The 27,769-nt window shown below is 37.6% G+C and overlaps 1 protein-coding gene and 1 pseudogene across 1 annotated transcript in view; both read right to left on the reverse strand.

The window, feature by feature from the left end:
• Positions 1–27,769, reverse strand: part of STAT4 (signal transducer and activator of transcription 4) — a 145,245-nt gene that overhangs the window by 97,413 nt on the left and 20,063 nt on the right. The gene's annotated exons all lie outside the window — the stretch shown is intronic.
• LOC118840047 lies at positions 2,924–12,574 on the reverse strand (annotated as a pseudogene).

The raw sequence follows: 27,769 nt of genomic DNA on the forward strand, positions 1-27,769 counted from the left end.
GGTCATATCTTCAATTCTCTTGGGTTCAACTATCCTCTCTATAGAGGTGACATTCACATCTACATATCATACTTTAAATTCTTTCCTAATTCTGCTCTCACTAACTTCCTGCTAGACATCTCTCCATATGGATTTCCCATGAATATCTCAAGCTTAACATATCATAAATGGAACAGCTTTCCTCCTATATTTCCCTTATTTCTTTGGAAACAGAGAATTTGTGGCTGTTCAGTCATTTTCGGTCACGTTCAACAATTCATGACTTCATTTGGGGTTTTCTTGGCAAAGATACTTGCCATCTCCTTCCCCAGCTCATTTTAAAGATAAGGAAACTGAGGCGAATAGGGTTAAGTGACTTGTTCAGGGTCACACAGCTAGTAAGTGTCTGAGGCCAGATTTGAACTCAGCCCAACACTCTATCCACTGCACCACCTAACTACTGTCTTCCTATTCACCCAGGTTTACAATCTCATGGTTATTTTTATAGCCCATCAGGTTCCAGGTCTTATCAGTTCTGCCTCCACCACTTCTTTCCATCCATCTCTTTCTCTTCATTCATACAGCTATTACCCTAGTTCAAGTTCTCATCACCTCTCACACTATTATGATAGCCAACTAATTGGTCTCCCTATCATGCAGATCTGACCATGTCCACCCCACTCCTCCTCAATGAGCCTCAGTGCTTCCCTATTGCCTCCAGGAACAAATAGAAAGCCTCCTGTTGGGCATTTAAAGTTTTTTAAAACTAGAATATTTCTTACCTTTACAGCTTTCTTACATCTTACTCCCCTTCATATACTATATAATTCAGCTATCCTGGCCTAATGGCAATTCCTCCTACATGACTCTTACTCTGGTTAAATCCCATCTTAAAAACTGAAGGAGTAAAGCTATGGTTATCTACTAGAATGTAAACTCCTTGAGGCCAGGAACTAATTCCTTTGTATTTTAGTACTTAGCACACAGTAGACACTTAAAAATTCTTATCAAATTAAGGAATGTGAAGTATAGTAGAAAGAGTCTTGGGCTGGGTTCAGATTTTGGCTCTACCTTTTACTACCTGAGCGACTTTGGGCAAGTCACTTAACCTCTTAGACCTCAGTTTTCTCATCTGTAAAGTAAGGCAGGTGGAAAAAAGATCTTTAGGTTTCTTTTCAACTCTGAATCTATGATCCAATAAATGAATTAGTCTTATCAACCCTCCCAGAGATTGACATCTGGAGAAAGGGGAGGATGGTCTTAGTTGACTTCTGAGGATAGTGAAATTCCCATATGATTCAGCAAAGATCTTGGAATAAGGTGAGAGATTCTCATCTTGATTCTAACCCAGCTATTCACTTGACCTATGACCAATGCCATGGAATTTAGTACTTCTGTGCTTTCATGTTTTGCCATGTGCATGAGGTTACCCTTTACAGTTACACCTCTCTGAGGTGTTTGCAGATATTGGTAAAGTACTTTGAGATACTAAGAATACTACAGGGAACTCCTAATTATTCATAGGAGGAGGATAGTGGTAGCACTTGAACATTAATTTTGTAGATAAATTACATCTGGAAAACTGAGAGGGAATGGTTTAGCAGTGCAATTTGATGAAAAACTCTCAAAATAAGGAGTCCTGGGAGTCAGAAAACCAAAATATAAATCCTGGTGCTTCACCAAGTAATTTGGCAAATTTGGGCATCTCTCTAGGCCTCCTTTCCTCATATATAAAACAATGGTAGATAAGATGATCTCTAAACACTTTTCTCACTCTGTCTAGCCCCTCTCAAAAGTATGAATTCTCATGACAAAACCAATATTATTAAAGAGCATTTTTTTAAAGTTCTAGTATCTGGGAGTTTCTATCAAAAGTCTTTGGTTTTTCTGAAGATTTTCACAATTGGGTTCACAATGGGCCATTCCATAGGACAGACTAGTGCTTATGTAGGGCAGGAGGAAGTAATCATCCCGTAAGTGATTTGCTATTTTTTAATCTTAGATTGTTATCTCTCCTCCTCCTTTCTTCTGCTCTTAGGAATAGACACAGGAAGGGAAATAACAACCCTACTTTTTCAGGAAATATTTATTACATGGGGAAGTCCCAGAATTTCTTTAGACATTATCTTTCTTGATGAATGCCCACATATTATAAAAAGGGTAATTTCCATGATCTCAGAAATCTATTACTATTGTTCATTAAAACATATAATACTAGGGATAAAATAAAAGATATAACCTTTTCTTAGAGACAGTAGGAAATAACAGGAAAACACAAAGTGAAATTGAATATATAAAAATGCACCATATCTGTGTTTTCTTTCACAACATGACCAATATGAAAATATGTTTTGCATGATTGCACATATGCCATCTTAAGGAGGTGGGAAGAGAAGAAGTCAAGATGATAATTTGGAACTCAAAATGTTTAAAAAATTGAATGTTAAAAATTGTTTTTCCATGTAATTGGAAAAAATAAATATTATTCAAAAAATACTCTATACTCACATACGTATCCACATACACTATCCTTTACCATCTCTATTCTTGTTCAAGATATTCCTTGTGCTTCGAATGCCTTCCTTTCCCCCTTTCTGTCAAATTCCTGCACATATTTTCTGCGGTTTCTGTAATTTCATCAACGTGGAGAACTCCCAGAGTGGAGAGACTCCTTCTCCCAAAGCAGATCACCACTAGTCTATAACTTAGTCTTAGAGAATTGTGTAGGACACGTAGAAGTTAAGTGATTTGTCTGTGATCACAGAGCTAGTAGTTGTCAGAGGCAGGAATTAAATTTAGGTCTTTATTACATCAAGCCTAACCTATGATTCTGCCTCTCACCCACTCTCTCTAACTCAACTCAAAGGCCACCTATGCCACAAACTTTTTCTTCTTTTTTTTTTTAACTTGACCAAAGTTATTTATTTCAGTACATTTAGAAATTTTACTTTTGACTGGATTCAGTTTTAGAGATAGAAGGTCCCTGGAAAGACAGTCTACATCCCTTAGAAATTTGTTCCAGTCATTTTTCTTCGAACTCCTTCATCCTCTCAGTCAAAAGCTTAGCATCTTCACCTGCTTCTTCAAAGTAATGCATCTACACTTGTGCTGCAAAACATGGGGAGTCACCAGTTGCTGAATTTTAGGAGCCTTGTTCCTGAGTTTCTGATCCTCCTTCTTAATGGGCTTTCTCACAACATTCTGCCGAACGTCTTCCATAGATGAGTTGGAAAGTTTGCAGATTCTACTGGCTCTTTTGAGCCCCAGGAGAGGAGACACAGTAGTATCTGTCAGTCCTGATATGTCTTTCTCACCTTTATTCACAATAACCAAATTAAGGTCACTCAGATTGACATCTACAAAACAGCCCTTACCAGATTTGTTTTCTTTCTCCAGTGCTCCTAGGACAATAGCAAGAATTAACCTTACTGAGTAGTAGGTGGACATGTCCATGAGTCAAAACACCCTGTTTCATGGAAAACTTGTTCTTCATTTGCACCACAACTACGGACTATATAAACATTCCATTGTTTTTTTATCTAGAGCGTCAGCAGACATTTTAGTGACCATCAATCTGTTTCTCATAAAAGGTGCATAGTTTTCCCTCACTACCTACTTCAGTGAGTTCCTGGCAGCTAGTGACTTGGAAAGAGATACTGAAATTCTTCTCTGAATAGCCATTCACCTCAAATCTACCATGGAAAAGAGTCTATGAACCCTTCATTGATGCCCTAGTTGGTAACTACCATCACTGCATGACTTCCTCCCTCCTCAGATTCCACATAGTACTCTGTTTGACCCTAAAGCAGCATCAGAGGCAATGAGGAGCATTCAAAATTATGCTGGATGGGGAATCAGAGGACATCTTGATTTAGAATCTTGGCTCTGCTACTTAGAATAGGCACAATCCTGAGCAATTCATTTAATCTTTCTGGGCCTCAGTTTCCTCATCACCAAAATTAGGAGGTTGGTAAATAAGGAATAGGAATGCTCACAAGAGATAAAATGGAAAATTTTGATGATAAGAAATTGAAAATCTTTTGACTCACAAAATTGATGCAATTATAAGGAAGGAAGATGTTAATTGGGAAAAATCTCTACCTCAAATCTTTCTGAGAAGGGTCTGCTACCGAAGATATATAGTTTACTAGCACAAATGTAAAAACCAAGAGCATTTCTCAATGGATATGTGGTCAGTGAATACAAATAAATAGTTTTCAATAGAATTACAAATGCATGACAATTATAGGAATGTTGCTCCATGTCACTAATAGAATAAAAATTCCGAGATTTCATCTCACCAGCCAATTAGCAAAGATGGAAATAGTCAATTTTGGAGGAGCTAGGGAAAGACAGGCATAATAATATGCTCTGAAAACATTTGAAATTATGTTAAGAAAATGACTAAAACAGCCGTACTCTTCAACCCAGAGATCTCACTGTAAGGCATATACCTCAAGGAGGTAAAAGACAGAAAGGTCCCATATTCACCAAAATATTCAGAGCAACATTTTTTATGGTAGCAAAGAACTAGAAACGAGGTATATATTTACTGATTAGGGAATAGCTGAATAAATTTTGGTATATAAATATAATGAAATATTAGTATATTGTAAGAACTGATAAATATAAAGAATACAGAGAAGCATGAACTGATGGAAGGTAAACAGAATCAGGAAAAACAATATACACAAGGACTACAATAATGTAAATGAAAAGAACAGAAAACTAAACATAAAACTAAACGTACTTGAAGAGATGAGGAAATGAAACTCTCTCCTTTCTTTGCAGAGGGAGGAGACAATGGATGTGGCACATTGTTTATAATGTCAGACTCAGTTGACATGTCAGTTAGTTTTGTCAAATAGTGTTTCTTTCTTTTTCTCAAGGGATGGTTCTTCGGGGAGGTGAGGGGATATATTTGAAAATGAAGATGATATTAACAAAGAGATATTAACAATATTTTAAAAATTAGAATGTGGGCATGATCTCTAGGGTCCCATTCACCTTTAAATCTGATGCATTTATTATGTATTATTTGCATTTGTTACTGATATTTATGCCATTGATTAGATTGTGAGCTCTATGCAGGCAGGAATTTTTCTTGTTTAACTTTGTCTACCGTCTACATGGTAGAAGCTATTGATGTTTCACATTCTTTTGCAGATGAAGAGAGACAACATTGCCTAGTGGACAGAGAGCTGGCCCTGGAACCAAAAAGACCTGGATTCAAGTCCTGAGCCTGACACATACTGGCAATGTGACCGTAGACAAATTACTTAAATTTTAGCGTGCTAGAGAACTCCTTAACTATAAATTGCAGTAAAAGTGTTGGTCTGCATTGGTAGAGGGAGTTTTCTGACCTGGGAATTCCTGGTACCAATCAAATCACAGGTGTAGTCCCTCTCCTTTTGGGGATTAATGTAAACACCTTAGGAAACATGTACTGAAATTTATGTGCTTAATTAGTGATGGCTTTTTTTAAGAGAGAGGTTCAGAAACTTACCGATGTATTCTTTCCCGTTTAGGACTGGCAAACCACAGATTTGAAATTCAAAGATATGAAGAAATCAGGTTTAGATGATGGGGTGGAGGTGGGAGTGGGGAAATCATGAAAGGGACAGGAAAGAGTTAGGGTTGTGTCCTTTGACCCCAGGGACAGATGCCCTTTTACTTCAGAAAAGGAAATGTAGGTGCCCATCTCTTAGGGAATGGCTAAACAAATTATGATAGGAGAATTAACGGAATATTATTATACTATAAGGAATGATGAAATGGACAGTTTCAGAGGAAATTGAGACATCTATGAACTGATATAAAGTCAAGTGATCAGACCTAGAACTACTTATATACTGATAACCCACCAGTCTGGAGGATTGAAGATGAAACATGCTACTGACCTCTGTCAGAGGAGATTGATTTAAAAAGCATGAGACATATATTTTTGAACATGGCCAATGTGGGAATTTGTTTTTGGGGAGGATGCCTAATTGTTACAGGGGTTTTTAGTTTTCTTTTTAATTTTTCAATTGGAAGGGGGCAGTGGAAGGGAGATATAATAAATGTTTGCAAAAAATTAAGAAAAAGAAAACATGTTGATCAGCAATATGAGGAGGCTAGTTGGGTGGAAGGGAGAAAACAAGCAAAGAAAACTGTGAGAAAAAGTCACATTAAAATTCTGTGGTTTGGCTACAATACAGGTTAGTATCGACTAAAAGGTCACAATCAAAGCAATAGCTATTCACTAATGGAAACCCCCCAAATTTTTAATACTTTGAGGACATTTCCTTAAAATTTTAATAAAGGTTCCTTGGCAGCACTGTTTATTTTCATTTAATTTTCCACTTCTGAAAAATAAAACTGCTTTTTTTTCACTACAAGTAGCTTTTTTCCACTTGGTAACCAGAGAAACTGCTTGGTTTCCAATGGAAAGTCACCAAAGATTAGCTATGCTTTATTTTGTACTTATCAAAGATAAAACCTACTATCTAGAGGAGTGCTCACACAGCGAAAAATACGAATGTCAACTTACTAAGACTGGAAGTGCTCCCAAAAGAAAATACAAAGGAGTTTTCATTCATTTCATGAAAATATGTTCAATTTTTCCTCACAGAAAGTCACAAAAGGTATAGGTATATAAACAATGCTTACTGGAACAAGTAGAGAAGGGAAAGGAGACCACTAAGAGCTTTAATCATGTTGTCTTTTCTTCCTCCAGTAATTCCTCCTCCTATTGTGTTTCTCAAACTTTTTTTTTCTGCAACCTCCCCCACAGCCATCACACCTCAAAAATGGGGAGGGGGTAAGTATAGCTGGGTTTTGGGTTTTGCGGGGGACATTGCCATCATTGATTCAGAGTTCCTTATCTTTGCCTTCTTCATCTTTCGGGCTGGAAGGACAAAAGGAAGACAGTCCAGGAGAAAGAAAGACCATAACACTGATACAGGGGTTGTAATTTAGAAAGTAGCTGTAATATAAGCTTCTTGAGGGCAGTGACCGTTTAATTCTTTGTGTTTGTATCCCAGTGCTCTGTACATAATAGATACTTAATAATGTTTGCTGAATCTCTCAGCTATTTTAGGGCCCATATACAGAAATTGGGCCATTGATGAATAAACATAATCTGTGAAGATTGTTGGCTCTGATTTTTCGAAAACAGGATAAATAACAATTTTTTAAAAATAATTCTCATCTAAAGGGGAAATGTTTCTACTGTTTTGCTTTGTTTTAAATCTTTCTAAGTAATTTAAGCCAAGTTCTCAAGGCCTGCCAGTGAAATAAGCTGAGTTCATTGTGGTGTTTAATGAGCTCACCACGAATGAGGATACACTCGTATCCTTCATAGCTCTCTATTGCAGAGTTCTAACTTTTTTTTTGTCCTGAATAGCTTTTCATGTTTTTCCACAATTGTAATGATTGGTCCCATCGCCCTTTCACAAATGGGTGTATAAATAGATTGGGGTCCCAAGTGAGTAGATAGATATAGGCATATATATAGATAGTATATATATATATATATATATATATATATATATATATATATATATACACACAAATATATACATGTGTGCATACACATATGTGTGCATGTGTATATGTGTGTGTGTCTCACATATAACCTACAGATTACCATTGCCATCACCAAACAAAATCTTGCTGCTGTACTGGTCACCACAATGACCTCGAAGCTCCTTCCAGAGTGGGCTCCACAAGGACCCTCAGGTACGCTAGCATAAAGCCAACCATGGGCAGAATTTTGATGCTACTTAGGAAGAATAAAAGCAGGAGCTGAAAACATATCTTTCCTTTTCTTAGCCTAAGTAACACCGACTTCAGTCGTATCTAGGTGCTAGGAGAGGTATAAAGCTTAACTAAGACACAATCTCTGTCCTCACAGATTATTATAATGTACAACATTGTATCATAAATGCATTGGAAAGATGAAGCAAAAAGTCCTACATAAATTCCTAGAGGGAAAATTGTTACTGACAAGGGAAGAGTTGGTATTTGAATTGGCTTTTAAAGGGCGATAGATAGACTGGAGTCTGGAAGATTCCTCTTCATGAGTTCAAATTTAGCATGACAGCTACTACCTTGACCCTGGGCAAGTCACTTAATCCTGCTTGCCTCAGTTTCCTCATCTGTAAAATGAACTGGAGAAGGAAATAGCAAACCGCTCCAGTGTCTTTGTTAAAAGAACCCCAAATAAGGTCACAAGGAGTTGTATATGATTGAAAAATGACTGAACAACATAAAGGGTAGTCATTTAGAAAGAAGGACATTCCAGGGGTAAGAAACACTGTTAGCAAAGTCAAAGAGGTAGGAAGTTACATGTTCTAGAAAAGAGAAGAGTCCAAGTCGGCTAAAGTATAAAGTACATAGAAAAAATTAATATCAACATAATTGGAAAGGTAGTATGGTACCTGTCTATGGAAGGCATCAAATTCTGGGAAAAGGAGTTTGAATGTCACTTTTTAGGCAATATGGAGGGTAAGAAGATTTTTGAAGATAGGAACAAAACCATATCAATGGATAATGACTGCGTTTATATTGATGACATCATGAAAATCTTTTCTATCCTTATCTAGAGCTCAATGACCTTTTTATGCAGAACGTGTTAGCCTTTAAAAAGATGTTGCTTTTCTTGACAAAGTTTCACCTGTTGTATCATTTGAGAGTGTGCTGCTGGTATAGCAGAATTAATTGAGAATTTACAAAGTTATATTAATAATGAAGACTTCTAAAATGGTGAAGGGCTTCAGGGAGGCAGGTTTATATATGGATTTGATCTTATAAGAAGAAGAGAGGTTTGAGCACTAAAATAATTCTCAAAATCATTTCACCATTGGTCAGGCTTCAGTACACACTCAATCCTGAACTAATTCTGTTTTAAATATCTGATATGCATGAGCAAAGGTTAGATAACAGAATTAATTCATGGAATTTACATATGGCAAAATCCAACTTTTGTGGAAAAATAGGTGCCTGATCTTCCTCTCCTTGTGTTTCCCTTTTACTAACTTGCTTTCCTATTTAGGCTTCTACTGAATTTCTCAGGGTGTTGTGTTTGGTAATGAGTCTGTGGTTAATTTCAAAACAAATTAATTGATAGCTACCAGCCATGAAAATCTCTTGTTGATTTTAAATTTTACATATGTCTGAATAATAGAAAGTCTCAGCAAAAAATTTGTAAAAACCTACCTGCCAAGACAAACCCAGGGCCTATATGAACACAATTACGAAACACTTCTCACACAAATAAAGTCAGATCTAAGTAAATGGAATAACATCAGTTGTTCATGGTTAGACCAAGCTAATATAATAAAAATAACAATTTTACCTATATTAATTTGCTTATTCAGTGCCATACCAATCAAACTACCAAAAAATTATTTTACAGAGCTGGATAAAATAATAACAAAATTCATCTGAAAGAACAAAAAGTCCAGAATATCAAGGGAATTAATGAAAAGAAATGTTAGGGAAGGTGGCCTAGCCATACCAGATATCAAACTGTACTATAAAGCAGCAGTCATCAAAACTACCTGGTACTGGCTAAAAAACAGAGTTGTGGATCAGTGGAATAGGTTAGGTACACAAGATGCAGAAGTCAACGACTATAGCAATCTACTCTTTGATAAATTCAAAGAAGTCAAATTCTGGGCTAAGAATTCACTATTCCACAAAAACTACTGGGAAAATTGGAAAATGGATGGCAGAAACCGGACATAGATCAATATCTTATGCCGTATACCAAAATAAAGTAAAAATTGGTTCATGATTTAGAAATAAAGGTTGATACTATAAGCAATTTTGGAGAGTTTACCTATCAGATCTATGGGAAAGGGAAGAATTCATGACCCAACGAGAGATAGAGAACATTACAAAATGGATAATTTTGATTATGTTAAACTGAAAAGTTTTTGTATAAACAAAGCCAATACAACAAAGATTAGGAGGGAACCGGAAAATCGGGAGAAAATCTTTGCAACCAATCTCTCTGATAAAGGCCTCATATCTAAAATATACAGGGAACTGAGTCAAATTTGTAGGAATAAAAGCCATTCCCCAATTGAGAAATGGTCAAAGGATATGAACAGGCAGTTTTCAGAGGAAGAAATTAAAGATATCTATAGGCATATGAAAAAATTTTCTAAGTCACTATTGATTAGAGAAATGCAATTCAAAACAGCTCTTAGGTATCACATCTCTCCTGTCAGACTGGCTAACACGACAAAACAGGAAAATGGTAATTGCTGGAGAGGATGTGGGTAAACTAGAACATTAATGCATTGTTGGTGGAGTTGTGAACAGATCCAGCCATTTTGGAGAGCAATTTGGAACTATGCCCAAAAGACTATAAAAATAGGCATACCCTTTGACCCAGCAATACCACTCCTAGGGCTATATCCCAAAGAGATCACACAAGTGGGAAAGGGACCTGTATGTACAAAAATATTTATAGCAGCTCTTTTCATGGTGGCAAAGAATTGGAAATCAAGGGGATGTCCGTCAATTGAGGAATGGCTGAACAAGTTGTGGTACATGAATATAATGGAATACTATTGTGCTATAAAAAATGGGGAAGATACGGACTTCATAATAACCTGGAAAGACCTACATGATATGTTGCTGAGTGAGAGGAGCAGAACCAGGAGAATATTGTACATAACCACATACATATTGATTTTGTGACGACTAGCTGTGATAGACTTGACTCTCCTCAGCAATAAAAAGCTCAAAGACAACTCCAAAGGACTCATGATGGAAAAAGTTAGCTACATCCAGAGAAAGAATTGTAGAGTCTGAACGCAGACTGAGGCAAACTATTTGCTCTCTTTTTTTCTCTCTTTTTTTTTGGTTTCGTTTCTTCTCTCTCATGATTCATTCCATTGGTCATAAATCTTCTTTGCAACTTGATCATTGGGTAAATAAGTTTAATGCGAAGGTTTATGTAGAATCTATATTGGACTACATGCCGTCTTGGGGAGGGGAGGGAAGGGAAGAAAATTTGAAACTCAAGAACATGTAGAACTAAGTGTTGTAAACTAAAAATAAAAAATCTAATTTAAAAAATTATTAAAAACTACTACTTGAAACTATGCTTATAAAAACTAAGGACATGAAAAAGTCAATACTGTGGTTGAGAGAATTAAAGTCATTTATCAGGAATTAGCAGTTATCTAAGGAATGACTGGTCAGCAAATCTTATTGAAAACAATTGTTAAAGTGATGGAACAAATATTAAGAGATTATTATCAAAAACAGGGAAAGATACATTCAGGTAAATTGAATGTAATAAAATCTATTAAAAACAATTATTGGCATAAAAATTGCAGTGCTTTTAAAAACACAACCAGAAAAAAAAACAGAGAGAAGTGAATGCATTTGGGCCAGTATATTCAAGACTTATGGAATACTTAAAATGTTTATTTTTAGAAATACAGTCACGTAGATTGAAAACTGGTTTAAAAAACAAACATGAGGCTGATAACAACATAGCCAGATGTGGAGACGTAATTAGGTCCCATCAGCTCCACTTTGAGATTTGACTTTTCTACCCCACATCTTGAAAAGGAATTACACAAGTACATAATGCATACCCTATGCTGTTCATCTGATTTGCAGTTTTCTTTCTTCTTAAAAAAGCAAATTCCCCACATTCTTCCCTTCCAATCAGTGATTGGCCATTGGCCTGAATTGGAAAAGGCCAATTGGTTTTAAGAGTATTAGCCACATAACAAACTTTTAAAATAAAGAAAACAGGTGCCTATCTAGACAATATTTTTAGCCATCCTAATGTTGATGCTTCTCTTTTCCTTTCTATCTGTTTAGATAGGAAGCTCCCAAAGATGACAACTGATCACCTTTGTGGCTTAAAATACATTGCTTCTAAAGAAAGCTGTGATCTGAGTTATTGTTCTAAATCAGTCTGAGCCAGAATCTTTTCATAACCAAGGTGGGTTTTCTGCCTCAGTTTCTCCAACTATATCATAGTAACTATAAAGAAAACCCTTAACCTTCAAGAGTCAATACTGCATTATGTGGTTTTTAACAGAACGGAACCTACCATTCAAAACATTTATACCCTAATGCTTTGGGAAAAGAAATGATACCTATATGGCGAGGATGTCCTTATGTCATATCATCTTAAAAATAAATGGAGGTTTTGTTGGTGTTTGTCATATAAAAAAATTATCTATGCAAACACACATATGTAGTCCATTGTTTAATAGTTGCTTAGGTACCATATCATTTATATGCATACCCACCTTTACATATATATGTTTATGCAGTAGTGTCTCTCTATATTAGTAGTTTCAGGTTAGAAAATACTTTTACTTATTTTATGTATCACACTACATACTCACACACATACTGCATCTAGGATACGTGTATATGTACAGTGTGTTCGTAGACGCATACAGTACAATATTTGTAAAACTGAAAGGCAATCTATCAGTAAATCAAAAAGGGAAGCATTTTATTGTTTCAGAACAGTTTCTCTCTTACTGTTCCAATCTCACCTCCTCCATATAGTTTAACAGGAAGTAACGACTTACTCTCGGTTGAATAACTTGTTTCCATAACCCATGTATTTTTCATCAGAACATTTATTAGAAATCCAAAGTAAATCCTAATGGGAACCAGCACCATAACCTCCGATATGCCACATGATGCTACTTTCTACACAACTACTCTTGCATAAGCACAATTTAGCTCGACTCAACAAACACTTACTATACATCTCCTTTATGCCAGGACTTATGCTAGGCCCTAGGGAAACAAAGAAAAAAAAGCCAAGAAACAAAACTAATCCTTGCCTTCAAGGAACTCGATAGAATGTACATAGGAAACAAACAGTACATAGAGAAGCTAATATAAACAGTGATATATGGTAAATAATATACTTTGATGGGGGAGACACGATTAACGTGGGAAGTAAGACAAAGGGTCAGTATAAGAAATAACACTTGTTAAGTTTTCATTTTGAAGGGAGAGGAGGCACCAAGGAATAGAGGAAGGAGCGATGGAATTTGAAGTCAGAGGTTGTTGTTGCTGTTTAGTCATTTCAGTCATGTCCAACTCTTCATGACCCCATTTGGGTTTGCCGTCAAAAACATTTGTTGTTTGATTGCTTAACTGGTTGGTTTCTCAGGGGGAAAAATACCTGTGATACCTCAGTTCTTAACCTTGGGTGCATCAATTTGTTCTTATAATATTTTGCTAACTCTATTTCTCTATGGTTTCTTTTGTTTTTGGGTTTTTTTGGTGTTTTGGGGGGGTAGGGCAGTTGGGGTTAAGTGACTTGCTCAAGGTCACACAGCTAGTAAGTGTGTCAAGTGTCTGAGGTCATATTTGAACTCAGGTCCTCCTGACTCCGGGGCTGGTGCTCTACTCACTGCACCACCTAGCTGCCCCTTCTTTTGTAATTCTATGTATTTTATTCGTTTAAAAACACTTCTGAGAAAGGGCACATAGGCTTCACCAAAGTGCCAGAAGAGTCCAGGACACAAAAAAGGTGAAGAAAACCTGCTCTAATCACTTCTGTTTTCATAACCTGGATGTATTTCAACAGGTCATAGTATCATAAATTTAAAACTAGAAGGGACCTAAGTAGTCATCTCGTTCATCCACCCCATTTTAGAGATGAGGAGACTGAGTCCCAGAGAAATTAAATTACTCTTGCCCAAGGTCACAGAGCTAGTAAAGGACAAAACCTGAGTTCAGTCTCAGGCTTCCTGATTCCAAATCGATGATTGTTTCCATTGTACCATGAAGTCTCTAATGGCTTGCCTACAGGGTACGTGTAATAGCCCAAACTCCTAAGTGTAAAGACTAAAAAAAAAAATCATCATTTAATCAGTATTCCATCACATAGAGAGGCACTTTACAGGAACTGGAGAATTCTGCAGTTCTATTGAAGACTAACCAATAGAAAGAAGAGCTTAAACTACAACAGGAGAACTGTGGCAAAGTGAATTCATAGCAAACCAGATCTGAAACAGAAAAGTTGGGATTGGTATTCTAATAAGAGTTTCTGCAATCAGCGAAGTATATCCAATGATTGCATTGCGGAGAAATTAGCATTCTCATGCTAATTGCTAATCACTTGTGCCTGAGAAAATCAGAAGAAAAATAGGAATCATAATAAAGATCAAGGGAGCTAACAGGCAGAAAAATATGACACAGGAGAAAAGTGAGGAGAATAAATTGTGACTTCTCAATAGGTCTTAATGTCAAACTAGATTGGACTCTTCTCATAGAAAAAGAGCATCGACCTCCTAAGAAAGAAGCAGTATGCCATAACCAATCCCTGGACGATAAGGACACCCTCATATAACTGGGACCAATAATAAAAAGGCCAGCTTAAAAGTGACATATTGCTGTGACAATAATCAACTGTGAAAGATTAGCTACTCTGATCAAGATGATCTAAGACCAAAGGACCCATGGTGAAAAATGGTGTCCACCTCCAGAGAGAACTGATGGACTCTGAGTGCAGACTGAAGTATATTTTTTTCACTTTTTTGCTTTTCTTTGTGTGTATCTATGTTTTCTTTTGCAACATAGCTAATATGGAAATACGTTTTTCATGACTTCACATGTGTAATTTGATATATTGATGCTTACCATCTCAATGGTAGAGAAGGGATGGGAGGGGGAAAGAGAATTTAGAAGTCAACATTTTTAAAAATTGCACGTTAAAAATGTTTTAAATATAATTAGGAAATTTTTAACAAAATAAAAACATATTAAAATAAAAAAATTAAGTGACATATAGGAACCTATGAAAATATATAATTAGATTACTAATGATATAAATCTATGATAAAAATATGGTGGTTGACAATATAAATTTTCAAGGGGAATCACAAAAGATTGTCATTTTATTTGAGTACCTTAATATCAAGAATCAGTGAACAAACATGTATCAACATGAATCAATCAACGAACACCTACCACGTGCCAGGCACTGTGCTAAGCACTAGGGATACAAATAGAGGCAAAAGACAGTCCTTTATCTTAAGGAGTTTACAATCTAATCGGAGAGACAATACGCAAACAAATATCTAAAAAGCAAGCTATATTTAGGATAAATAGGTAGTAATTAACAGAGGGAAGGCAAGAGAATTAAGAGGGGTTGGGGAAGGTAGAATTTTAGTTTGAACTTAAAAGGAAGCCAGGGAGGATCAGTAGTCAGAGCAGTTGGGAGAGAATTTCAGACATGAGAGACAACCAGAGAAAAAGCCCAGGGCTGAGAGGTGGAGTGCCTTGTTTATGGAACAGTCAGGAGGCCATGTCACTAGATTGAAGAGTAAGAGTTGGGGAGTAAGGTGGAAAAAGACTGGAAAGGTAGGAGTAAGCTAGGTTATAAAGGGTTTTGAATAGCAACAAGCAGAGCATTTCTATTTGATCCTAGAGACAATACGGAGTAACTGTAGTTTATTGAGTAGGTTGGGGTCAGGAGAGAGACATGATGTGACCTGCAGTTTAGGAAAATCACTTTGGTTTTTGAATGGAGGATGGATTGGAGGAGGGAGAGACTTGAGGCAGGCAGGCAGACCCACCAGCAGGCTATTATAATAATCCAAGTATGAGATGATGAGGGTCTGCACCAGAGTGGTAGCAATATTAGAGGAGAGAAGGGAGTGTATTCCAGAGATGTTGCAAAGGTGAAATCAATAGGTCTTGGCAAAAGATTGGATGGGGGAGGGGAGGATAAGAGATAGTCAAGAGTCATGACTATTTCAGTAACTTTTCTGGGTTTATACTATACGTGTATTCCTTCAGGAGGCATCTGTTAAATATATCTGCATTAAATGGAAGATTATTTTCTCAAGCTTGAAAAGACTGGAGAAATGACTCTTGACTCAGGGTTCTTAACCTTTTTTGTATCATGGATCAATTTAGCAGTCTGGTGAATCCTGTGGACCCCTCTTCAGAATAATGCTTTTAAATGCATAAAATAAAACAAAGCATACAATTACAATGGAAACCAATTATTTTGAAAAAAAATTATTAAAATATTAAAAGAACAAGTTCACAGACCCCAGGTTAAGAGCCCTGGCTCTAGACTATGCCTTAATAGATAGGACAAAAAAAATCCTAGACCAAGCAGAAGAAATAAGTAAAGAAGTCGTCGTCATCATCATCATCGTCAACAACAATAACACCTTTGAAGGTAGTAAAAGGAATAAAAAATCACCATCAAGAAGTCAGAAAGTAGCAAAATGTGACACAGGAAAAAAGGAAGGAGAACAGATTGTGACTCCCTGGAGCTTCAAAATAGGTATGAGATGCTTCCCATATAAAGATGATCTAGACCTTCTTAAGGGAGAAGCAGTGTAACATGATCAATCCCTTGATGTTAAGGAGGCATCAAACGGTATAAACAAATCTGCTGCTGTCTCTAAGGGGTATGTGATTTTCCTGAAATGTGCATCTTTGTTGTTCCAGTCATGTCTGACTCTTTGTGACCTCATTTGAGTTTTTCTTGGTGTGGATACTGGAGGAGTTTGCCACAGCTGAGGAAACTGAGGCAAACAGGGTTAAGTGACTTGTCCAAGCTCACACAGCTCAGTAAGTGTCTGAGGCTGCATTTGAATTCAGGAAGATGAGTCTTTCTGACTCCAGGCCTGGCACTCTATCTACTGTGCCATCTAGCTGCCCATGAAATGTGCGTCTGCAACTTAACAAAGCACCAGAGGAGATTACTTAAGCCTGATGACTATAATCTACCATTATTGACTCATGTGAAGATGACACTGCCAGAAGCAACATGGAAAGCATTTCTAGTGTCTGTAAAGGCTTAGAAAGCAACCTGCAATCCTTTGGGCATGCTGCTTTCATATACTCTTCCTATGGGACACACAACTATGTAAGAGACGGGAAAGTGATGGGAAGCTGCCTAAAGAGATGGTGCCTAAGAACAAGATTTGATTTTTTGAGCCATGACTTAAAGCGCTGCTTTAATGATGAGCTGCTGGCTAGAATGGAGTCCATCCCACGAAGACTGTGTACAACTGGTGTGACTAGAGACTTGATCATTCAAGAGTTTTAGTGAAAGTAGAAGGGTAGGAGGGAAATGACCAGCCAAAACCACAAAACAAGGTAATATGGGCAATATCAAGTATGACACGGAAGGAAGAATAGCAAGAGGAGAGGTGATACCTAATTCCAGGAAGAATGAATTAGTAAGGCAGAGACAACACTTATGGCCCCAAAAATCTATCTATCAATGTACAAAGTGTAAGGTAAGAAACAGAGTGAACTCCAAAGTTAACACAAGGCAGTAACTATAATCTCAGTAGCATTACTGAGACTCTGGAGGAACTGTGGCTAGAAAAAAAACATGGGAAATGTATATTTTGTTCAAAATAAACATATATGATAGAATGGGCATCAAAGTAGTATTACATGTCACGAAGTATATGCTTGTATGACACTCTACAAGGGACCTAGAAAAGTGTGTTTGCTTAAGAATCAAAGGAGAGAAAAACAGAAATGAAATCCTTCTTGTAGTATAGGATAGATTGTCTGGCCAAACGCAGAATATGGATGATTTTTTTTATTACGTTGTGAAACTGACAAAGAGGCAAGGCATTATAGTGATAAGGGACTTCTAACCAATAACATATCTACTAGAATTCTCATTCTGCTGTAAATAGAGCATCTGCTAAATAAGTTCCTTTCCAACAATTTCATCTTTCTGAAGACGAAAGAAGCAATGACCAGGACACTATTTTGGACTCAACCTGGACCAGGAAGAAATAATTGGTGAAGAGAAAGTGTGAAATTTTGGGAAAAGTGACCATATTATCTTAGAGGACGTAATTGTCAGGAAGGGGGAGTGCTAGTCATAGTCAGATTCGTACCTTAAACAGTTTTCAAAGAATTTGAAGAAAAGATAGCATATCCTGAGATTACAAGATCATTAGATAATTGATTTAGAGCTGAAAGCTACTTTAGAGGTCATCCTGTTCAACCCCTCTCCAGATGCTAAAAGATAGCTTAAGAGGGAATGGGAGAATCTTAGAAGTGAAATTCTAATAATATGATTGGATATAATCTTAGTGAGGCAGAGAAGTGAGAGACATCTAACGAGACTGATGTAAGTGCACAAGTGGCTCCTAGGTAAGCTCAAAGCTAAAAAGACACATCCAAAAGATGAAAACAAGGGATCTGTGCACAAAGAAGAATATAGAGGGAAAAGGTAGTACAAACATATGAGTGGTTAAATCCTGAAGTGAGCAGAATATTTTCAAAAGATGCCAAAGATAATAAAGATGGGCTTCATTAGGTAGGGTCACAGCAGTGTCAGGATAGGTCCACTGCTTAGGGAGAATAGGGCAATATTAAAAGATGCAATTATTATGTTACTTCCCTTAAGAATTTCAAGCTACTAATAAGTCAAGTGATAGTGAAAATACCTGATAAGGGAACCCTAAAATAAATTCTAGGTCAAAAATTGGGATACTGAATCTTCAGATTGCTCATTCAATTGCTGTCAATAAGATTCATGGAAAATAGGGGAGATTCATCGAGAAGAGTAGAGGTGCTAGAAAGCTAGAGATGGGCAAATGTTTTTCCAATGTTCATAAAAAGAAAAAGAGTGATTTTTGGCAAAATTTTAAAATGGATTATCAAGTGAGCTGGTGAGCATTTAGGGATCAGAAGAAGTGATTCCCGGGATCCACTTGGGATTACTACCAATCAAACAGCAAACGTTTATTAAGTATATGCTACATGCCAGGCATTCTGCTAGGCCCTGGGAATATAAAGACATAGATGAAATAGTCCCAGCCCTCAAGAAGCTTATATTCCATAGGGAAAGACAACATGTAGATAGACGGTCACAGGCAAAACATGAACAAAATGAAAACACAATTTTAATTTGTAGGGGGAAAATCACTAGCTGTTGGGGGAAGGGGAAACAAGAAAGTCTTTATGTGAAAGTTAATGAGATAGTATTTATTAAGTGCTTACTTTGTGCCAGAAAGGCAAAAACCAGTTCCTGTTCTCAAGGAGCTCACAGTATGATGGTAATGTAAAATAATCCTGGAAACATAAGTTGGAGCCAGGATGGAAAAAAAGAAAACCAAACTACTTTTAAAGTCAAACGGAGGAGTTTGCATTGTATCCTAGAAGTAAGGGGGGATCTGGTAGAGTTTATTGAGCAGAGGAAGGATGTGGTCAGCTCTATGTCTGAGGAATATCAATTCAGCAGCTGTGAGGAGGATGGGTTAGAAAAACTTGAGGCAGGAATCCCAAAGAGGAGGCTCTTGAAATAGTTCCTAGAAAAAAATCGCAACTAATTTCCTCTCTGGCCTTGGCCCTTCTTTTCCCTATGTATACTCTTTCCTGCTTATTCCATCTATTTTCTTGGATTCAGTTATTACTCCCATGCTAACATCTATCAAACCTATAAATTCAGCCTTAATTTCTCCCCCGTGATCCCAGAGCTGTATTTCCAACTCAATTCGATTCATCTCTGCCCTAAAGTCCTTCCAGTACCTCATGAAACACGTCTCAAACTAAACTCATCCTTTCCCCCATTCTAAAACTTCTCCTATGTCCAACATCCTTATTTCTATTGGTGGCGCCACAATCTTCCCTCCTGTCATGAAGATTAGAATCATTTTTGACTCTTCCATTTTCCTCATCCCCCATGTTCAGTCATTTGCGAAGGCCTCTTGGTCCTCCGCAATATCTTTTATCCATCCCCTCTTCTCTGTTTACATTTTTGCCTCTCACTTAACCTACTGTAATAGGCTCCTACCTGGAATTTCTGCTTTCTTCCTGTGAAATCCATCTTTTATGTAGCTGCCAAAGTAACCTAACTATGTCATTCCCTTATTCAGGAACTTTCAGTGGTTCCTTGCTGCTGATTCAATGAAATATAATTTTAAGTGTGATCTTTGAGGAGTCTATGGGGAGAAGAGTTTTAACTGCTACCTGTAAAGAAATGGAGTTTTAATTATTTGGTAAAGAGGTTTAGTTTTAGCTGTCATCTGTGAAGACACTTTCTTTTGTGGTTGGAGAGAGACCGTGAGAGAACAGAACTCATTCCCCGAAGAGGAAATGGAAAGACAAAAACATTTATATTGTGAATAATTAAGAAAAAGATTCTGGAGAAACTTTGGTCAATATCTGTGGAACCTAAATGGTAGGATTGTGTTTCCAAAGTGCAAAGAACTGAAGAGTAGAAGTGATGATGAGAGGTGACTCTGGCTGTGATCTTTCTCCCAACTAAAATAGTGTAATTAGTTATTTATGCCTGTGTTATTAATTGTTGCCCTGTTAATAAATTGTATAGCCATTAACTCAAGCCTACGAGATTAGTAGTTTTGATATATATAGAGATGAGCAACTACTTATGAGAAAAGAGGGTTCTTCAGATTATTAAACAAATAAGTGGTAAGATGGGGAAGGACTTGGAGACAATTGATTAAAAGAAAAATGTTGGAATTAATAAGAAAATATCCAGATATACTCCCAATATATCCCAACTCCCTAGATCCCCCTACTTCAGGGCTTACCTAGGCCTGACCTTTTCTTCAGTAGCCCATATCCCCAATTACCTTTGAGCTCCAGATGGTGAGAAAAAGTGTGGTAATAAGTCAGTGCTAAGAGGGTGTTATTCCTAGTTAGTATTGGTCAACCTCCCCTTCCTCCTACAACCTTACTACTTATAGGAGCTTATGTTTACAATAGTATGCTTATCGCTTTTGTAGATAACATGAAGTTATCAGGGATAGTTAATAGGTCACATTCATTCACTCATTTATTCAATAAATATTTATTAAATTACCTACAATATGTAATGTGTTGTACTAGTCATGGAGAGAGATAAAAAAGTAAATAAGACAATCCTTTCCCTCAGATAATATGTAATCTAGAAGGAAAGATGACATGTATAACAGAATTCAAATTAAGTAAGAGGGATTTTAAAAAAATCTTATGAAATCAGATGAGGAAGAGATTACTTCTTACCAGGGGATGCTTCATATTGAAGATGGTATTTGATTGGGTTTTGGAGAATAGGAGGATGTCCACAGGCAAAATTCAGAAGACTACAGGGAGTAGGTCTTGCCAAATGTAGGAAACAATATGAGAATAGGCAAGGATACAGAAAAACATAGGATATGTTTAGGGAATGGCAAATACTTCAGTTTGGCTGGAGTATAAAGTATATGGGTGAGGGAAGGGGAGGAGAAAGAGCTAAGTCCGGAAGATAAGATGGATCTAGATTGTTGACCTTGATGTTCAAGTAAAGAAGTCTGTACTTTATTCTATAAGCAATGGGGAGGTATTGAAAGTGTTATGAATGAAAAACCCTGAGAGACCATTTAAGGGTTATTAATAATAGATTTGTTAATTAGTCTAGCCAGCAATCAATAAATTAATAGTCCCTGGTTTCCCTCAGTAACCAAAGACTGCCAGTGGAGAAACTGCGAACCTTAAATACCTTTCTGAAAGACTATGCCCTTGACAAGTGAAAATCAACCATGATTGGTGGACATTTAATGAGGATGTGGACTAGAAGTCTTCACCTCCTCTAGCTGAGAACTTGCTTGATCACAAGACTCAGCAACCTCCAGCAATCAGGTCAGGGGAATCCATCTCCATTCTGATCTTTCTGGCTGTTTTTCTCCTTCATGAGCTAGGTCACCCTAAATTCTAATGGAGGGATACAAGGATAGGGGCTCCTTTACTCAGGGTAAGGACTCTCCCAAACTAGATTTTGTTTGTACTCTACACAGAAGTTAGGTCTTCTAGTTTGATGGAGTCCCACACAAGATTGAACAGCATGCTCCTTGAGAGCTAGGAGTAATCTCATCAATCAGTCATGTCTTTCAGAGACTGACTTTAACAAGATCTAGGCATTAATGAAGAAATATTTAAAAGAAAAGCCTGAATACCAATTTAATAATTGGTTATTAATATAATAGTATAATAATTTCTCTCAAAAGTGTTTGAGAAGTGGGTTGACATGATCAGAGCTTTGTATTAAGATGATTTTAATTTGGCATCGGTAGACAAAATGTATTTGATGGGCCAGTAACAAAAGGCATGGCTACAAGACAAAATTAGTGTTCTAAGAGATATCAACTACCTAAAGTGATGAGTAGACACTACTGCCTCATTTTACAAATAATACATAGAGTGATGATGCGACTTGTCTGAAGCACTCAGTAAATAATGGAGTTAGGATACGTTAGGTCTGCTTAAGTAGCAGTTAGGTGGCAAAGCTGTTAGAGTACCCACCCTGGAGTCACGAAGACTTGTCTTCCTGAGTTCAAATGTGGCCTCAGACACTTACTAGCTGTGTAATTCTGGACAAACCACTTAACTCTATTTGCCTCAGGTTTGTCATCTGTAAAATGAACCAGAGAAAAAAAATGGCAAACCACTCCAGTATCTCTGCCGACAAAACCCCAAATGGGCTCGCAGAGTCAGACGTGACTGAAACAACTAAGACGCAGCCTAGTGTCTTCCCCAAACTAGTTCTAGTATAGTATCTCAAGCAATGGTAGACTTTAATTTGTACTTCTTCCCCGTGGGAAGGTTTGGGAGACCGGACCTTTCTATATTTTTTTTAACACTGGGATAAAAGTGAACTTCAAACCAACGTGGAGTTTCTTGCTTTATGATAGGTCACAGATTGAAATATAGAGTTAAATTGGTTCCCTGGTGACAATAATGATAATAATTCACATCTATTTTGGGCTTGAAGCTACGTAAAGGACTTTCCTCATAGCAACCCTGTGGCATGAGTATCACAAATATCATCCCCAGTTTATGAGGAAACATATTCTGAGAAGTTAAAGACCAATTAACTAGTAAGGGTTAGAAATGGAATTCAAGGGGGCAGAGCCAAGATGGCGGCTGGAAAGCAGAGACTTGTCTAGGGCTGTCCTCCAGGACCCTCCAAACACCAATAAAAAATGGCTCTGAACAAATTCTAGAACTGTGGAACCCAAGAAATAGCAGGGGGAAGCAGGGCTCCAGCCCAGGACAGCCTGGATGGTCGCGGGGTAAGGTCTATCCCACGGAGCTGGGAGCAGAGCAGAAGAGAGCCCAGCGTGCACTGTGCCCAGAACAACCAGACCAGGAGCCAGGTGGAACAGGCCCTAGTGCCCTGGATCAGTGAGCTGTGGCAGTTACCAGACTTCTCAACCCACAAACACCAAAGACGACAGAGAAGGTTAGTGGGAAAAGCTGCGGGAGACAGAGTGAAAGGAGTTCACAGTTTGGCCACTGCCCCAGGGACAGCGGGGGTGGTGAAACTACAGAACTACAGCTGCAGTTGCTTCCAGCCCCAGGCCCACTTGGTAGGAGGAATTGAGGGGCGGATCTGAGCTACAGTGCAGAGCCTGCTTAAGATCTGAGTCAGGTCCTGGTTGGCCATTCTTGGGGGAGGAGGAGCACTGGTGTGGCAGAGCTTGCTGTATAGAAATAGCTCTGAAAACAACAGCACAACCCCTCGAGCTTGCAACAAAGTACTCTCTACTCTACAAGCAGTCATACCCCAACAGAAAACTCAAGGTTCAAGTAGTTGGCTGGGAACATGGCCAGGCAGCGAAAAATGGACTCAGATTCAGTCTCAGACTTTGGAATCTTTCTTTGGTGACAAAGAAGACCAAAACATACAGCCAGAAGAAGTCAACAAAGTCAAAGAGCCTATATCAAAAGCCTCCAAGAAAAACATGAACTGGTCTCAGGCCATGGAAGAGCTCAAAAAGGAGTTGGAAAAGCAAGTTAGAGAAGCAGAGGAAAAATTGGGAAGAGAAATGAGAATGACACAAGAAAACCATGAAAAACAAGTCAATGACTTGCTAAAGGAGACCCAAAACAATACTGAAGAAAACAACACCTTAAAAAATAGACTAACTCAAATGGCAAAAGAGCTCCAAAAAGCCAATGAGGAGAAGAATGCCTTGAAAGGCAGAATTACCCAAATGGAAAAGGAGGTCCAAAAGACCACTGGAGAAAATACTACCTTAAAAATTAGATTGGACCAAGTTGAAGCTAGTGACTTTATGAGAAATCAAGATATTATAAAAAACAGAACCAAAGGAATGAAAAAATGGAAGACAATGTGAAATATCTCATTGGAAAAACTACTGACCTGGAAAATAGATCTGGGAGAAATAATTTAAAAATTATTGGACTACCTGAAAGACATGATCCAAAAAAGAGCCTAGATATCATCTTTCAAGAAATTATCAAGGAGAACTGCCCTGATATTCTAGAGCCAGAGGGTAAAATAGAAATTGAAAGAATCCACTGATCGCCTCCTGACAAAGATCCCAAAAAGAAAACTCCTAGGAATATTGTTGCCAAATTCCAGAGCTCCCAGATCAAGGAGAAAATACAGCAAGCAGCCAGAAACAAACAATTTGAGTACTGTGGAAACACAACCAGAATAACACAAGATCTAGCAGCTTCTACATTAAGGGACTGAAGGGCTTGGAATATGATATTCCAGAGGTCAATGGAGCTAGGATTAAAACCAAGAATCACCTACCCAGCAAAACTGAGTATCATGCTCCAAGGCAAAATATGGATTTTCAATAAAATAGAGGACTTTCAAGCTTTCTCAGTGAAAAGACCAGAGCTGAATAGAAAATCTGACTTTCAAACACAAGAATCAAGAGATGACTGAAAAGGTAAACAAGAAAGAGAAATCACAAGGGACTTACTAAAGTTGAACTGTTTTGTTTACATTCCTACATGGAAAGATGATGTGTATAATTCATGAGGCCTCAGTATTAGGGTAGCTGAAGGGAATATACATATACATACACATATACATATACATACACATATACATATACATATACATATATATATGTATATATATATATATATAGACAGAGGGCACAGGATGAGTTGAATATGAAGGGATGGTATCTAAAAAAATATCAAATTAAGAGATGAGAGAGGAATATATTGCAATAAGGAGAAAGGGAAAGATAGAACAGGGTAAATTATCTTGCATAAAAGTGGCAAGAAAAAGCAGTTCTGTTGGGAGGGAGGAGGGGGCAGGTGAGGGGGAAATCAATGAATCTTGCTGTCATGGGACTTGACCTGAGGAGGGAATAACATACACACTCAATTGGGTATCTTACCCCACAGGAAAGAAGAAGGAAGGAGATCCAAAAGGGGGGACGATAGAAGGGAGGGCAGAAAGGGGGAGGAGGTAATCAAAAGCAAACACTTTTGAAAAGGGACAGGGTCAAGGGAGAAAATTGGATAAAGGGGGATAGGATAGGAAGGAGCAAAATATAGTTAGTCTTTCACAACATGAGTATTGTAGAAGGGTTTTGTGTAATGATACACATGTGGCCTATATTGAATTGCTTGCCTTCTTAGGGAGGGTAGGTGGGGAGGGAAGAGGGGAGAGAATTTGAAACTCAAAGTTTTAAAAGAAGATGTTCAAAAAAAAGTGTTTGCATGGAACTAAGAAACAAGATATCCAGGCAATGGGGCATAAACATCTATCTTGCCCTACAAGAAAGTAAGGGAAAAGGGGATGGGAGGGAGTGTGGGGTGACAGAAGAGAGGGCTGACTGGGGAATGGGGCAATCAGAATATATGCCATCTTGGAGTGGGGGGGGAGGGTAGAAATAGAGAGAAAATTTGTAATTCAAACTTGTGAAAATTAATGCTGAAAACTAAAAATATTAAACAAATAAATAATGATTAAAAAAAAGAAATGGAATTCAAACTAACACTGAGATGCTTCTCAGAGGAGAATGGCACAAATCCTGCAAAACCCTTCTATAGCAAGAGAGTCAAGGAGTATGCCTTTAGCACTCTCCCACCTACTCCTTTCTCAATTACTAGTCCCCTTATCTTGCCCTTAGGCTGCCCCAACCCGCTAAGCCCTCCACCTCAGGGCTTTCTATGTCTGACTTCTCCTTTACTAGCCCATACCTTGAATTCCTCACCTAATTGATAATCTAAAGGGCTGATCTTAAGGAAAATATTCTAATTAAATTGTCATACTAAATTAGTAATGAGGGGACCATAACTTTAACTATTATCTGAGCAAACTCTGTCATTTTCCCAATGAAAAAAGCAAACCCAGAGATATTAGGGAACTTGCCCCAGGTCACCTAGACTAGAAGTGTCAAACTCCCAGCCCACCAGATTAAAATGGTACAGGTTGAGCAGCTCCCTCAATGTCTGTTGTGGCTGTGGTGGCCCAAAGGCTAAAGCAATGAAAGTGAACGTCTTTTAGGTTTTGTTGATGGGTGTCATGGGGCAGAAGTAAGAGGCAGGAGTTCCAAACAAAGAAGTCAGGAGACACGATAGGAGCTGCCATGTGAAAAATTCTCACATAGGCCTCATGATCACAGAGCTAAGTGGACATTTCTCATCATAGTATTTTCTCTTTTTCTTGAAAAAGTGCAGGTGACTTTATCTTTTCCAACACCCTCATTTTCTGAAAGATGTAACTAACAATGTTTCCTGGAAAACTCTTGAAGGTAGAGCAACAAATCCCACTGCAGCTAGTTAGTAACCCTCTGTGAAGAGCAGTGGGGCAATGAATGGCACTTTCCCAAACTTGAGTTTTCAAATCAACAGGAACCTTGGGTTCATTTTCCAGGAAGGTGGCTCATTGTGTATTTAACCCACATGCTGTTCTGTGACAGAGAGAAGAAGCTCTCCAGTTAGATATATTGAATCCATCTCAAATGAAAGACATCTTTTCAAAAAATCTGAGAAATTTGCTTCGCAGATGGAAACAAGCATAGTAATGAAACTTATTGTAATCATTTTTTGGTACAGGAGATTTTTCCTGAGAGAACTGGTTTCAAATGTTTCTTATGTCTTAAGTGATATGTCTGATTTCAATGTTCTTTCTGAAAATAAAGAACTAATGATCAAAATTAAGTGTGATAAGGAAAAGAAAATGTACACACATCAAAAAGTAGAGCTGTGATTTGCATTATTGGTACAAGTATCAAACTATTATCACAAGGAAAATCATTTGAGGTTTGGGGGACTTTTGGCAAAAGACTTGTTTTTATGTGGTTGATGCTCATGTACTTTCTAATAAACTAGAATTGAACTGAGCCTTCAACTCATTGCTCTCTGAGGGTTAATACAGAGCAGAATAATTTTTATGTCTTATGTTGAGGTCAGGCCCCATGATTCTCTTTGTGTGTGGTGTGCAGAAGGGAAGGAAGAGGAGTGAACTGAGAAAGTTGCTTGAGTGAGATGCTAACAGGTACTCTAACTTAATAAGTCAGACTTATTCAGACCAACTTCTCCTCCCCTGTCTTATCATTAGAAAACAATGCAAAATTGCAAAGGGCATATATTTAAAATTCTCAACTTCATGAGACATTCAGCACTATAGCTTAATATATTAAACATTCTACCATAGCTGATGAACTCAACATCAGCAAGTGAGTTGCAGGCTTCACCAAAAGCAAAACATTTCAACTTTCAAATAGTCATAGATTTCTATTTTAGCTCTTATTTTCAGTCAATCAAAAAATGTCTTTAGAGAAAGAAATCAAGGTATTGAGAGAGAGAGATCCTTTTTTCTCTTGTTTCTCCCCTCCTTTCAAGTTTTCCTTGATGGTCTTCTTGATTTGACCTTCAATTGTGGTTACTAACCACAGAGCTAACACTCTGCTTCGTGAATCACGTGTTCTAATGAATGGAGGGTTTGACTTTTTTTTTCTCTTCCTTTTTTAAAAGATGAGGTTGTTAATGATTATAGAAAGACCACTACCCAAGCTACGATCTCTTATCACCCAACACT

Source organism: Trichosurus vulpecula, chromosome 2, assembly GCF_011100635.1.
Source record: "Trichosurus vulpecula isolate mTriVul1 chromosome 2, mTriVul1.pri, whole genome shotgun sequence".
NCBI classification, from domain to species: domain Eukaryota; kingdom Metazoa; phylum Chordata; class Mammalia; order Diprotodontia; family Phalangeridae; genus Trichosurus; species Trichosurus vulpecula.